A 13650-nucleotide genomic window follows, 5' to 3' on the forward strand; every position below is an offset into this window, starting at 1 on the left:
ATTATATCTTCAATTAATTAATCATAATATTAAAAATATATATATATCCCAGTTTGATCATATACTACCAAAACAGGCCCTAGTATACAATAGCTATAACTTTTAATACATAATTTTGCCTTCGGCGCATTAGTATTTTTTGAATAATGTCGGACTGACAAAAAATAAAGTTACTTTGGGACTACAAGAATCTGCAAAATAGATATTATTTTTATTAATGCGCTAGATCCCCAAATTTGGAGGGTCAAGCAGTAGTAAGTGTCAAACTGCAAACCGTCGTTACCTTTTGTTCGTAGACTGAAATAACAATTCTGACCACTAGATGCTGCTATTGCACAAGGTTAAGACACTCACACGCAGCATGCAGTTAATGTGGTTTGCACGTAAGCAATAAGTTTCGTTTTAGCAACGTGACCTCCCCTGTTGTCATGATCCATTACACGGTGCCCATCCGTCACTTCCTGTACCCAGTGAAAACTTTCACACTGAAAAACAAGATTTCATGATGGTTAAAAAGAAAAAAAGAAAAAGGTTGACATTAGCGTCCCGGCAGCCCTCGCAGCAGACCTCGCTTGCGAGAAACACTCAGCTTCCTGTGTTTGTGCCTGGCTTCCTACTCGAGCAGCTCATCGTGAGGCATGCTGCACACGATACTACATACAGCAGTACTGTGCTGTAACGGCAGCAGCACGAAAGCACACGAAACAGCCAGTGGGCATGACTCACTGTTCCCTAATGGGCCCTTGGGAGCTATAGGGAACTAGTGCTCACACCATCAAGACTGACACTATGCTAACTGAGGATTTTATAGCTTAATAAAAGGAAAAGGATAACTATTTAAAACCATTTTAGTCGCTTTCTGGACACTAAAGTTATAGACTTGTCTCTTCATTGAATAAAAGGAAGGAACGTAGCGCTTTTGTCATGAACAGACGGACGGCGGACAAAGGAACGGGCCACATCATTAGGTACGCCTGCACATTCTAATAATGAATAGGAGGCCTGCATCAAAAATTGTAAAAACGATGCTCATTTTTTATGTTAATGTTTGTGGCCGTTGTTTGCAGTGGTGTGAAAGTGCACCGCATCCCACTAAGCGCGATATGAGAGGATGAAAATATTAAAAATACCTCAGTACCATTTTGAGGCATATCGCAGAGCAAACCAATTAAAATGCCTGCTTTCCTATTTTAGGGTGATGCTGTCACGTCGGACACACACACACACACACTATCATCATCACACTATCATCATCATGCTAACTTTCTAATTTGTGTCATTGAACTTTGGCATATTCCCCACTGCAGGATTAAATCTATCAGCATTAGCGGCCCTGCGCCGATGAAGGTTTTAGATAAGAGCCAGCGTGTGGGGCTTGTCTTAATGGTGGAGATGAGGGGGAGGGAGGTTGATGTGTGTGTTCGTGTGTGTGTGTGTGGCGGGGCGGGGTGGGGTGGTCTTATCGGAGCAATCTAAAGAGCTCCCTGAAGTCCGCCTCAGTTTTAAGGATGACACTTGTACAGCCGGTGGCAAGGATCATTCCCCTTTCACAATTAGTCTAGTGACAAATGAGCGTGTGGAGATGATGAGGAAATGACACTGTGTATAAAGTGAGGCAGCGTTGCTTTTATAGCTGCATGGCTGCTATTAAAACCACCTGTAAATTCCACCAGGCCCGCTGTAATCCGCATGCCGGGCCTCAAGGGGGCGGTGTGGGGAAAAAAGGATCCAAGTCATTTAAAAACAAACAGTATTAAAATGATTTAAAATGATTAAAAAATTTGGCATGGTGGGACAAGAATAGCCAATGAGATAGTGTAGTGACAGGAGGCGTGGTAGATGGTTGTTTTCTAACGTACCACTTGTCACGCTTTATAGCAAACCCCCACGTATTCACCGTTCGGCATTTGCCTACTCACATTTTTTTTGTGAACAAATCCCTTCATTATGTGCTGAAATAATGCATGTCATGTTAAACTAATTATAATCATAATTTTGATTCTGATTATAATTTTTGTTTCCATTTTTTTTAACCCTTATTCCCTGCTAAGAGAAAGCTGCGTTGGAATTTAGAAGCATACACTGTGACTTTAAACTGCAATAAAAATCAAGGTTTTTCCCACATTGTTTTTCAACGCAGGATTAAAAAAAAAAATGATATCTTCAATTAATTAATCATAATATTAAAAATATATATATATCCCAGTTTGATCATATACTACCAAAACAGGCCCTAGTATACAATAGCTATAACTTTTATAACTGAGCCTAACCGCTGATTTTGTGCTGAGCGCAAAGCCATGTTTAATATAACAATATTGCTTTGGTTGCCAAGGAAAACTGTTGAAGTGAAGGGAGGAGCTTCATTTGCTCCAGCCATAGCTTTGTCTTATAGAAAAAAACTTTGCCACTATCTTGTGGCGTCTATAGGCAATTACAGAACTTTTTAGGTGGGCGTTAATTGTTCACGGATTTTCGCTCTTTGCCTATGTTTTTCAGGACAGAAAACCGTATTGCGATATTGTCTGTGTGGTTGCTCTAAAACAATTACGCGGAATAAGGAATGCGTTGCCGTCTGCCCGTCTGGACAGAGACAGACACGCTTATCCTGATGCTGGAGTGTTGCCTCTCTGTGGTCAAGAGGGCAGGTGGTCCTCCGCGGCGGACTTGGAGGGGCTGCGGTGCTCGTTCGTGGATTGATGACTCCGTTACTGGGGGCCAGATTGAGGGCCCACCCGCGTGCCATAGCCGAACCCCCCTCCCTCCATCTCCCTCCGCCTCCGACATCAAACATGCCGTATTATGTTGATCTATGGAGATGGCCCGGGCCGTACTTTCAAGTGAGTCGGACCAGGTCCATCAAAGGATTTATCTCTGGACAAGATTAAAGGGGGCCGGGGCGTCTGCCAAACAAAGGCTAACCGGCGGGGTCAGCTGGGGTCCTGGACGCAGACATTTACACTGAGAGAGCAAGGTTGCACCAAGAAGCTCGACAGCCTCACAAAGTCCTCTGTGAGCCTTGTTTTTAATTAATTTTTTTGTTTATTGACAAGATCTATATAGAGTATGTTCTCACCACTATTTAGTGGAATTTTGTATTGCACTCTAATCTCTCTATCAATCAATCAATCAATCAATCAATCAATCAATCTATCTATCTATCTATCTATCTATCTATCTATCTATCTATCTATCTATCTATCTATCTATCTATCTATCTATCTATCTATCGATCGATTTATCTATCGAGCTAGCTAGCTAGCTAGCTAGCTAGCTATGTGGAAGGTCACGTGACCAAACCTGGAAAACAGGTTAGCTTACGTCCTGTGTAAGCTACGCTAACTAGCATGATTACGGCTTGATTACATGCAGTTGAGCTTCCTAAATTTTCATTTTCGTTATGGCTGCTGTCTTTAGGCAAAAGTTAAATACCTGTATATCATTTATTTATACAAATATAATCCGATATATGCAAACACGAACGAAGGCTAAACATGGAATATTGTCATCTTTTGTGGCTCTGTGGTGACGTCTTGTGTGGGGAAAAAATAGACGTTGTCGACTTTTAAAGTCCCTACGGTGGTTTGTCACGTGATCGCCATTCACCCAAACCGGGAGGAAGCGCTTAGAGCCGTTTTGCCGAATGCAGAAGTAGGTTGCGCGTATGCCAGCTTAGGCCATTGCTCATATTTGGGCCGCCAGTATTGGCGGACGCTTCATCGACCGTCTGCATCGTCTACCAGTATCCAACTAACAGCTTAGTCGTATTATTCGTATTTCCTCTCCACTAGTAAGACGGCCAATGCAAAGTGCTGGACTCGGCGTCACATCCAGTGATTTGTTCCCGCTGCTGTGCCCTTTGCCCTCCTTCCCCATTTGTCACTTTGTAATGTTTTTAAGCGCAGGAATGTGAGCTTGCTTCATTATCACGATGACGACTTCATCTCGGCTACACTGTGACTGTTCACATGTAACCATAAGCGTCTCGTTTTACTCTTAATTGTCCATTTGTTTTCTTTTTTCGAGATGACGCCGCTCGCTGCCTTTTCGGAGTGTTTCGGGTAATGCAGTCATACAAGGAAAACAATCATTTATATTCATTTGGAAGCGAGTGGGTGAGACGAGACGAGGAGCTTAGATAGGATCGGGATCAGGCGCTGCGGCGAGTGGGATGACGTGGGCTCATTCACACGCACGCAAAAACAGAGAAAGGAGAGAGCCAGGGAGCCCAGCCTTGGACAAGACAGCCTTAAATCAGGGTAACACACTCCCTGGAATGTACCTTGGCATGCCTGGCGCGTTCATCGCACGTGGGAATATTTGATCTCACTTAGTGTGCGAGTGTTGGCTGATGGGAAGCGAGCGAGGGACCCGAGGGGAAAGAAAGCGCATTCAACCTGCATTTATACAGTATTTACCCCATTTCCTCAAATAAGGGCCTCCAATCTAATAGATGTCATAACCCAATTAAGCGTCGGGTGCGTCATCCACTTGGATAAGTAAACTCCTATACCGATAAAAAACAAAAAAACAATATTACTTTGTTTCAGACCAAGTACAAGTACTTACATTTGAGTACTCACCGATACCAAGTCCCCGATACTTACCGATAATGCCATGATTTTATTTTAATATCATGAGCGTAATATTAGTTTCACTCAAATATAGCAAGAACTTGTTACTTTTTAGCTGATATTAAATATCATAATAATATATAAATCCAGCAGCAGCCTTGCCACACCTTTCACTTAAATGTAGCCTGTCAAACAAGGCATTTCAGTTATGTGGCGTCTCAATCTGAACACAAAGGGCAATATGTAGTAAAAGGTGTTACATACAGTGGATATAAAAAGTCAACACACACCTGTTCAAATGCCAACTTTTTGGTCCTAAAAAAGAGAACAAGATAAAATCATTTTGAGAGGGGAAGTAAAAATAAACAACTGAAGTAATGTGGTTGCACAGGTGTGCACACCCTCTTATAACATGGATGTGGCTGTGTTCAGAATCAACCGGTCACATTCAAACTGATGATAAACGGGAGTCAGCAGACACTAGCCACCATTTAAAGTGCCTATCATAAACCACTAATACATTTCAACTGTTCTAGTGGGCTTTTATTTTATTTTATTTTTTTGCTTTCTGGCATAAGCATGAAGGGTTTTTGTTGTTGTTGTTGTTGTTTTTTGCAACATTAAATGCTGTTTCCAACATTTCATAATTCTTAACTCAGACCCCAGTTCCACTTTAGAAAAAAGAGGAGTGTTGTGTTTGCGGCAAAACTACCTTTAGGAATTGTTAGGAATTTGTTTACAACATGGAATTAAGTGTCCGCACTTCAATTCAGGTGAGAGACTGTTTATGTGTCTTGGTGGGTACTGCTGTTTTGGTTAACAACAGAAAAGTTACTTTTAAAAGTTGCACAAGCATCTATGAAGAGGTGTAATTACAGTTACTAAGTTTTTTCCTAAAAGGAAAAATAAGCAGAGTAAAAGCATACATATGTGGCAAAGACTTTCTGTAACTTCTGCTCACAACCCAGGCTAAACTTCACTCATTTCTGTCATACAAAGATCTTAGAACTGTCAAGATATATATCACTGCAATATTCTTCCTTGACAACAATGACTTCTTTCCTATCCGTCAGGGATTTGGCACCATCTTGTGGCTACTGAGAGCCTTACAGAAAGCGCAGAAAAACTGCAAATAGGTTAAGTTTTTCAGTGAATAGCCCAGGATAGGTTTCACAGACAAACAAGTGGATTAGAGCATAATACACTGCAAATGGGTGGTGGTTTGCTATATTTAATTTCAATTTGAAATTTAAATTCATTTCTGGAAAATATGTAATATATACATTTATATGCAAAACCTTATCCGAGTTCTGATTGGCTCTTATTTTCTTCTTTTTTCATTTTACCCTATTTAGATGCCTGGCACTCTCTGCAGTCGAGTGAATAAACACCCGTGGAAATACAACATTTATCAAAATGAATACTATTTCATTTAATATAATTGAAGCATCATTTATGAATTGCAATATTTGCAATATGCCTTATAAAAACCTAACCATTGTGCCGTGGCACATTATAGATTGTATCATCCAATTTTACTGAATTTGTCCGAAAAGTTTCATTTCTATACTACTAATGCATCTTTGTTCATTTATCTATGCCAGTGACGTGTAGTGACAGACAGAATCATGAAATTCCCTTTCACAAGATGGCAAAAGGTCCAATTAACTTGTTTATCCACCTGTTGCCATTCACTCAACAGAATAACAGTTTTGTGTTCAACTAAACAGGCCAAGGTTTCACACAGAGTGAATGAATTTCTGAGTACATTTAGATGAAATAATCATTATTTCAGCATATATACTTTTTGTGATATTTTTGTTTGTAAGTGTAGCATGAAATATTTGTCAAGCACTGGAAAATATTTGCCTTGGGCCAATAAAGGTTGAAAAACATATCCGATCAAAATAAACGCCTCTGGAAATCACGTATGTATATATTTTTAAATATATTAAAATGAATATATATTTTTTATACATATAGTTTAGTATTATTGAAGTGCATTTGTAGAAATTAATCCCTGACACAAAAAAAAAAAACATCTCTCTGAATAGATGCCTGGTGCCCTCTGCATTTAACTATATGAGGATTATGTATTTATTATTTATTTATTTATTTTTCTTAGCCAGGAGAATAATTCATACTTTTATTTCATAGGCACACATCTCAAATATGTAACATTAAAATTCACCAGAGTATTCATAAATATCTTTGTCAAGATTCAGCTCTTGCATAGGATTTGAATGGACTGTGTCCCTAATATTCTGTCCTGTGAGCCAATCATCTCCGTGTCAGTGTGTCCATCCTGCAAGTGCACACACCTACCTATCCGTGTGTGTGTGTGTGTGTGTATATGCACATGCACGCACATACCGGCAATTAGTGTGTGTGTGTGTGGATACGTGCTGCACTGCCAAGCCTCGCCCATATAGTGGGAGGAGAGTCCAGGGTCGGGTCAACACAGAGCGAGCCAGAGGAGACGCTAGCGCCTGGCACCACCTAACACACACACATGGATACACACACACACACGCACGCACACACATAGACAAACAACCTTGGGAATCACAGCCAAAGCAGAACAGAATGTACATTAAGGAGGTCGTCTCTCCTCCCTTCTTCTTCTCCTCTTCTCTCCGTGCACCCTCCATCCTCAATAAGAAAAAAAATATATGAACTAAGACTATAAAATGTTTGCTCCCAAGCAGTGTGGAGGTTAAAAGGTTCTCTCTCTCCAACACACGCTTAAAGGAAGGCCTTGTAAAGAGCCATGGCAGGGTTTTTTTTTTTTTTAGCCTTGTGCGAAAGGTCCTGCTTGAAGACGGGAGCCAATGAGGAGCAGATGACGGGAGTCGAGCTTTATAGGTGCGCATGTGTCCGTGTCAGGTGTGCGCTGTTGCGTCGTGCAGGATTTACGGCAGGTCCTGCGATGAGGATTAGCGTTGGGGCAATAATGTTCTGTTTTTACAGGCAAAATGTGAAGTCTTAAAAGAAACGCAGATCATAGGAGTCAGCGAAGAGTCAACTTTGTACACTTACACACTGAAGCATGCGTTTGTTCTAGAAGTATAGCCGAAGATCCGAGTGGGAAACCGTTGTTCCCGTAGGAATGTCTGCTCCTTGTAAAACGAAAATAAAAAGTCACATCACCTCAGATTTTGCAGCGAATGTATTTTTCCCATTGGAGATCATGTAGAATAATCCGTTCCTAGGTCAAATTGTCAACTGTACAGGATTAAAAAAAAACACACCAAAAAAACAAAGAAAAACATGCTTACCTTTCACACAAGTGTAAAAATAAGTGAGCCACTGTTCATTTTAAAGATGGAAAAAAAACCAGCAAAAGTCTGAGTGGCATCACCGCTGTTCTGTTCGAGCTTTGAAATTGTTTTTCCCATAGGGGATAGAATGGAAATAATCAGTTACGGGGTCAAACTGGCCTGCCCTCCACTGTACTGTACATGGAAGTGTAAAAATAAGTTCACCGCTGTTCACGTTAAGAAGTGAAAAGTCTAAACTTCAAAGACGAACAACAAAGACATAATAATGTGAAGGTGAGTCACGTCACCACTGATTTATTTGAATATTGAAAAAATGGGAAATTACACATTTTGTAGTGTCAAACTGTCACTTTCAAAAGATTTGTTTGAAATTGTCAGACATTTTTACACGGTATATAATTGAAATCAAAATAATCAATTTCAAGGTTAAATTGTCAAGAGTACAGGATTTATTTATTTTTATTTTTTTTTAACCAGGGATTGAACAAGCTAGTGTCTTCTACTTGCCGAGTCCGAAGCGTGTGGGAAAAAAAATAAAATAAAAGATCTAGCAACTTTCTTTGTCATAAAAGCATTTTCACTCATCGAGGCAGCACTTCATGGACACATAGCAAAACACAAATGTCATGTTGCTGAGCGAAACTGGCCTTGAGGGCTGAATTTCTCAGAAAACAAATTGTGAGGCATATTTTGGGGTTCACACCTGTGATACCCACCAAACCTGCAAAACGCGGTGGGTTTTTGAGTGTTGGGGAAACTCTCAAAATGGGCCAAGAATAACAATGACAAAGAAACAAAAGAACTTCAGGAGGTTCTTTGGGCCTTAAAATAATAAACTAAATGAGCCTATTAAGGAGACCCCGGTAATGCCCCTAAAATGATCACTTCAAACCAAAAGGGCAGACTTCCTGTGTCTTTCGAGCATGGCTTATTAAGATTGTTGGTCTACTCATGATAGACATGCCTTCCAAATTCAACGTTGCTACGTGAAGGAAGGTAAAAAATAATAATTCAAAATAAAATAAAAATCTGAGATCTGTGATTCCTACCAAACGTGCAAAATTGCTTCGGGAAACGGCTTTGAGGGCTGAAGTAAATTCAGAGTCAATTTTTAGGCTTCACACTTTTGATCCATACCAAATTAAAAAAAGAAAATAAAAAAAAAAAAAAGTGGGTGAGAAAGTGAAGTTCAAGATTGTCCTTCGCACTGCTATGCTTGGGCCCTAATAATAAACCAAGTTAATCTTTGAAGGACACCTGGAAATGGCCGCTTTAAATAAAAATGACACACTTCCTGTGTGTTTATACTGTGTCTTTTCTTTTTTTACCATCGCTATCAAATTGCATGTTGCTAAGAGAAACTGGCCTCAGGGACTGAATTAAGAAAAACGTTCCTCACCAATTTTTCCTGACCAAACCTACAAAATGCGATATATTTTTTTAGGATTGGAAAGCACTTTCTCAAAATGGGCCAAGCAAAACAACCACAAAGGACCACTAATACTAAATCTATTTAAAAAATTACCCACTCTGAAAGCTACCGGATATAATGAAAGGACCAATGATGCTCATAGATATCTCCTTGTGTTTCCTGTGTGCCTCACCTGCAGATAAAAACAAAAAAAAGATCAGCTCTTCTGTAGGAAGTGATGCTGTTATTTTTATGAGGACTAATTGAAATTTTACAGGCAATTGGCCCACGACCATTCTCCTGGCGCGGTCGTGCGGCTGGTGAGAAAGCCTTGGGAAAGGAGGGAGCGAAGAGAAAACACGAGCGGCGGATTGCAAGCATTCTGCAACGCATGAGGTCATGAGAATTGGAAACCGGCGCTGTTGGACTGATGAAAATGACTCACCGAAGGGACATCGGCGCACTTGGTCACCGAGAGGTCGCCTCCATCCTCGAAAGCGATAAATACGCAATTATTGAATTTCACTTTTTTTTGTTTTTTCCCCTCCCTCCGCACAATAAATGACGTCGAGATTCAAAACACGGGTGTGGGAACGCGACGAGGCGGAGGGGTCGACATCAGAGCTATTTCTGTTCGTAGGACTTCAGAAGTGGTCCCGTTACCCTGGAGGCGGCTCGTGTTTTCCACACAGCTCAGCGACTTGGCAGTTGAACATCAAACCACCCCCTTCCCCTCGATCCTTCCACCATCCTCCTCTTCTGCACCCCCGACCACCCCACCCGACAGGAAAGCGCCCGTGGCCCGCTACGGAGACAGCCTGACTGTGCAGGCGGCCCGGCAGATGCACTGGAGATAAGTTTGTATGTGTAAGCTGGGCCGCGACCCTCGGCGGCAGGACATTGACCAGATCCTGTCAGGGAGAGGGCAAGAGCCCGGGCCCAGTGCCTCCTCTCTAACACCCCCCCACCCCCCGTCCCCTTCCCCGGCCTACTGTCTCCGTGCGTGGCTTCCCCCCAAGCCCAGCAGGGGCCACGGGGGGAGGACAGAACTCCGACCACCTCCACCGCCGCCCCCTCTCTGGAGCCAAGACTTTCCTCTACTGCCACAACACCTCCTGTATGCACAGTAGAGATGCCCCCCCCCCCCCCACCCCTCCCCCCCTTCCCATACACACAATGAGTCCCCAAGATAACTCCCCCCACCCCCAGTCCCCCAGAAAGATAATGGATACAAGTGTGTGACAGCGATGCCGGGACACTTATAAAAACACCATCTTTCATGCAACGTCGGCACTTTTTGGCCTTTTCTTTGGCGTCACAGGAAACACGAAGGCTGGAAATGTGGAAATACAGACAGACAACGCTTGCTTATGTTGTTGTCTAATGACTGTTATTTTTTCCTTCCAGGATTGCAAAATAATCAGTGAACATGCGAGCACCAATCAGGGTGCTAGCTACAGCTAACTGCCGGACACAATACTGAATTGTGGCGCCCCCATTCAGAGGTTGCAACCGAAGGACTTTTGCAGTACGTTAATACAACCCAAAATGAAAAGTGGTACTGGTGATTTTTCTGCTCCTCAAGAATCACTGAGTAAAAAATCCGGGCTACATCCTTCAGAGTCTGTAATGGATGATGACATTAACTGTCAAAAAGAAAGCGTCACTGGGCTTTTACCCAGAATAACCAGTGGTTCTCGCTCCTCAAGAACCACGGATCAAAGAATTCAAGGTCTGCATACTATGGAGGCTGCAACTACAGGACGATGACGTTCATTGGAGGAAAAGCAAGTGTCCGTGTGCTTTTACCACAGAATGAGAAGCGCTGCCGGTGATTTCCTGCTCCTTAAGATCCACAGATAAAATACTCAAGCGGTTGTACATTCTTGTAAGCTGCGTTTGAATGAACTGGGAAACAGCAAGTGTTGTTGCGACATAATGCCCATAATACCAAACGGTGCCGGCGATTGCCCGCTTCTGAAGAATGGCCATTTCAAATGGCAGCCTCTCCATTCTTCGGAGGGGGGCATTTGAAGACAAACAATGTTATTTGGACAACAGCAGCGCACCGTTGCCCAGAATGCCGAGCGTTAGCGCCGTTACTTTACTTGGCCTCAACTAGCAGTGATCAAGGAATTTAGGGGCTTCAAATGTAAGTAAGTCAAAGTTCAAACATACCTGCTTTTAGACGAGGGCCGTTGGCACTGTAGTGTTTTACACTGTTTGATATCTGTCCTAAACATTCATACATTATTCATTCATGTCGAAAGAAAAACCTCTTTGCAAATAATTAACAAACAGTAGTGAAGTTGATCTAAAAATAGGTTGGAAAGAATTCCAGATCCCTGCACTCAGTTGGATAACATAAATGTGAAAAGCTTAGATGTTTTTTTTTTAGGGCTCAGACATTAAAACGCCTACGTATATCGGCCATTATAATATTATAAAGATGCAAAACATGGGAGTGACGCAACCTTACGCGTACTGGCGACTGAAGCTATTTATCTTGATGCCACGGCTGGGGAGACATTTATTCGGCTCAAGCAGGGAGAGACATTTTGGATTTACTCGTGGAAAGCGACTCGCCATCCAGGCCTCAATGAAGATTTTGACCTTTCAACCTAACTCGTTTCCAAATGAATTGTGATCTGCTTATTATTGTTCACCTGTTCACTAATTTATGTGGCTATCCAAAGAATTCAGGAATCATGGTATGTGTCACTAATGTTTTCATAATTGACTTTTGATAGATATTGAGCACATTTAGTCATAGGGTAAAAATGGATGTCGGTATTGGCAACAATATTGTCTTCTGTTTGGATGTGTTTCTTGTTTCGTCGAAGATCTTGTCTTGTTTTAACTGCTGCTGACTGCGATGGTATTGGCCGTGATTTCAACTGCTGCCCCAAGTGGCTTCGAGAAACATTGCAAGTGTCGCACACACACTGGCGTCATTGGCACTCAACGTACAGCAGCGATTCTCAACTGGTGGGTCGCGGACCCAATTTGGGTGGGTCGCAGAGAGCTAGTAAAAAAAAAAAAAAAAAAAAAAAAAATCCATTGGTCGTTATTTGTATTCTGATTCTTTGGGTTACAGTACAGAGGCGTACCGAGCTCCCACATGGAACACATTAGATAAGCGACAGGAAATGTTATTCACTTCTGCTCTAGTCGCTAGTTTACTGCATAAACAAATAAAGTGCAGCTCAGCCACTGGCTGGCGGGTAACATGGCGAGTAATATGCTTTTGGTGGTACTGTATGTCAAACTCATTTGAAATGGCCTTTAAAAATATAATGTACTGTACATGTGTTTTCAGAGGCTTTGTTTTCAGAGGCTATTTTTAAAAGTATCTGAAGTGATGAAACCTCCTTGGTGGAGGTTGAGTTCAAACTCATTCAGCCTTTGAAAACTGCAGAAAAAGCATCAAAATAAGTCAATTTCTGCTGCCTGACGTCACCACCATGTCTCCATGGTGATGACTAAAGGCGCTTCTGACCCTGTGATCACACTTTTGTTGCAGAGGGAGCACCCAAGCAACACCTCCTTCCGCGCTCGAATCATAAGCCGAAGCGGCCAGAATTCATCTTTCACCTGACAGGGCGCCTCCTCCGCTCGACGCAACGAGAAGCCGAGGCTCGCGGCTCCTCGTGAGCCCAGAGGTTCCACCTGGTTTGTCATCCGATTCCAGTGGGAGGGAGGCATGAAGACGGCTCCTACTGACACCTCTTCCAGGAAACATCAGCAGCAGCTCCCTCGGAAAGTGAACGTTTCGTGCCTCTGCGTGCTGTGGACTTTATTTCCACTGAAAATCAGCTGTGTCGCAAACAAGGGGAAATTGCAGGCTCAGTAATTACTGTAATAGCGAGAGTGACATCAATAGAAGTGCTGTAATAGTTTTGGAAATCATTTCATTCTAATATACTATTAAACTACTAATAAATTGATCTACCTTCAGTTTGTTCAGAGTTGGAATTTTGTCTGTAATAAATAATGCAAATAATCTCATCCCAGGCCAAATTGTGATTTATTAACAGCATAGCTATTGTTTTAGAAAAATCTTAACATTTTCAACTGTCATACAGGCACGTGCACAGATAGACCCCTAGTGGTGCTCAAGCACAGGCCTTTTTGCCCAACACCCACAATTATGAGTGGCTGCAACATTGATGGAAAGAACTTTAAAAAAATTGAATGTTGGGCATAACTTTTAGCTTTGATGCTAAGCTAGGCTAAATATACTATAGCCGCTACATACTAAACTTCAGTAAATCTGCACACCTGACCACAGACTCACTCAATCCCCCGCGGCCTTCACGTGAATTTCCTGCTACGTGACACAACAGCCAAGCGGCCGAGATCCAGTCTAAATATTGTCCCAGCG

The 13650-nt window shown here is 42.1% G+C and overlaps 1 long non-coding RNA gene across 2 annotated transcripts; it reads left to right on the forward strand.

The window, feature by feature from the left end:
- Positions 1–478: 478 nt before the first annotated feature.
- On the forward strand, positions 479–13274 carry LOC133489051 (uncharacterized). Of its 2 annotated transcripts, none has more exons than XR_009791799.1 (2): positions 479–968; positions 12790–13274. It is a non-coding gene; the product is annotated as an uncharacterized LOC133489051 (long non-coding RNA). The 2 variants fall into 2 exon arrangements; XR_009791800.1 differs by lacking the exon at positions 479–968 and adding an exon at positions 11439–11977.
- Positions 13275–13650: the final 376 nt, after the last annotated feature.

This window comes from Phyllopteryx taeniolatus, chromosome 14 (assembly GCF_024500385.1).
Source record: "Phyllopteryx taeniolatus isolate TA_2022b chromosome 14, UOR_Ptae_1.2, whole genome shotgun sequence".
Classification (NCBI taxonomy): domain Eukaryota; kingdom Metazoa; phylum Chordata; class Actinopteri; order Syngnathiformes; family Syngnathidae; genus Phyllopteryx; species Phyllopteryx taeniolatus.